At 34.4% G+C, this 2,321-nt stretch overlaps 1 non-coding gene across 1 annotated transcript; it reads left to right on the top strand.

The window, feature by feature from the left end:
• The first annotated feature begins 787 nt into the window (after positions 1-787).
• Positions 788-894, top strand: LOC136221100 (small nucleolar RNA R71). Its single transcript, XR_010684889.1, has one exon. It is a non-coding gene; the product is annotated as a small nucleolar RNA R71 (small nucleolar RNA).
• Positions 895-2,321: the final 1,427 nt, after the last annotated feature.

Genomic DNA, 2,321 nt, shown 5'->3' with positions numbered 1-2,321 from the left:
CGAACGAAGAGTGATAGCCTTAACATGCTCTTTCGGATTTTCTTCCGTTTGGCTGGGAAGACTTCCCTCTTTGCGGGATGGAATTGATTTAGCAAGTTATCCAATTTGAACCTCCAAATTATGGATGCTAGATGATTGGTTTTTGATAAGCTGATCAAATTTATTTTCGATCCGTTTAAAACCATCGTCTTGATTACTTACCTTTCCATTCATAGCGTCTATAAATTTGTCGATTTTTGAAGATAAAGTGTTAATCGTATCTCTTGTTTGATTTTGATAATTATTTATACGATATTGATTAGCATTTGCATTATTATTATTATTACCATCTTTCCAGTTAAAGTTAGGATGATTTCTCCATCCAGGATTATAAGTATTAGAATAAGGATTAGTAGTTTAGTTTTGTCCTTGGACAAAATTTACCTGTTCTATCTCGTTCATACCTTCGTAGTCAATGTCTCTCTGGATCGGATCATTAGGATCGCATGGTGCCATAAATTTATCAATTTTGTGCGATAAAGCAGAAAATTGGGCTTGTAACATTGCTACAGGATCAAGATTCATTATACCTTTAACCGATGATGTACATGAGGATGATGGTTTCGCCGTTGGTATATGTCCACGCTCTGCGGGCCGCATACTGCTGTTGATTGCCATTTCCTCCAAAAGTTCTCTTGCTTGGGCGGACGTCTTCTTCATAAATAACCCTCCAGACATAGCATCTAATGAACCTCTAGTCGTAGGATTTAATCCATTATAGAATGTCTGCATTAAAAGTGCATCTGGAAATTGGTGGTGTGGGCATAAACGTTGAAGTTCTTTAAAACGTTCCCAAGCTTCATAAAGAGTTTCATTATCATTTTGTGTGAAAGATGTCAACTCTTTGATGACTCTTGCGGTTTTTGCTAAGGGAAAATATTTTTGTAAAAATGCTTGGGCTAATTGGTCCCAAGTTTCAAATGTTGCAGCAGGCATAGAAGTTAACCAAATTTTTACCTTATCCTTCAAAGTGAAAGGAAAGAGGCGAAGTTTGATTGCTTCTGCTGTTACATCAGTAATTTTAAAAGTGTCACAAATTTCTAAGAAATTTGTCAAATGTGCATTAGGGTTTTCGTTAGGCAATCCGTAAAACGTTACGTTGTTCTGCAACATATTAAGCAAAGCAGGCTTAATTTCAAATTGATTTGCGTTTATACGGGGTCTAACTACACTATTAGTTACACCGGCCATTCCTGGCCTAGCGTAATCCATAAGTGTCGGTGGATCGGCCATGATTTCTGGCTGGACTACTTTGGTTTTTAAGGGTGTTTTGTCTTTGTTTTTCTTGTTTTTCTTGTTTTTCTTAAGTGTTCTTTCAATTTCTGGATCAAAAGGATCTGGTGGCGTGCCCGAATTTCGTGAACTGCGCATCAACTTGAAATTGTAACACGAGCCAAACTACCTTCAAAACAAAATTGAAAGCAAATATATTATAAAACTGAAAATAAATAAAATATAAAAGTTGTATAAAAATAATGTATAAACCTAGATTCGAAAATAAAATGCGAAAAATAAAAATTTTGTCAAAAATTTTGGCGTCTCCCCTGCAACGGCGCCAAAAACTTGTTGAGCGATTTCCGCAAGTGCACGGTTTCGCTTGTAGTAATAAAAATATCGATCCCACAGAGATACGTTTTTTAACGAAAAACTTATTTTTGAATCTTTAATTTCGAACTTGTTAGATTTATAAAATGTAAATAAAAAGTGAAAATTGGATTAATTGAATTTAGGAAATTTATTTGATTGAATTTGAAAACTTTGAGTATTTGAAAATGCTGGAATAAGATTATATATTTAGAATAAATCGATTGTTAGAAAGATCTTCTGATTTTAAGGATGAATTTTACAAAACAGGAACATTTAGAACTTATTAGAAAAAAGGAATGAATTTGTTCATTTGCATTAAGCAAAGAAAACAACTTAAACTTTGTATTATTATGATGATGAAATAAATGACGGAACCTCTAATTAATTGGCTTTGAACGCGACAAAACCCTTTCGGGATAGTTGCCCTTACTCAAATTAACACTCTTTCGAGATGATAATTTGCCTAAGTGTTCAACAAAGTTTCCTTGTAATGATTTTGAATTCAAGTGCATATTAATGAAAACACCAGCCTCACTTATATTGGATTGGTTACCATAAGTGCTGCATAACGATTTGTCAAATAGAACGGACTTTATTAGATGAAATGTAAATTGATACAAGTTTACAGAGAATAAGGAGCATCGAGTTCTTCGAGGGCGTGCAAGTGAAGGGCTTGATCGGTTCCGCTTCCTTGG

The sequence above is a fragment of the Euphorbia lathyris genome, chromosome 2 (genome assembly GCF_963576675.1).
Source record: "Euphorbia lathyris chromosome 2, ddEupLath1.1, whole genome shotgun sequence".
NCBI classification, from domain to species: Eukaryota; Viridiplantae; Streptophyta; class Magnoliopsida; order Malpighiales; family Euphorbiaceae; genus Euphorbia; species Euphorbia lathyris.
Note: the sequence above shows the minus strand (reverse complement) of the source record. Positions and strands in the feature narration are given on the sequence as shown.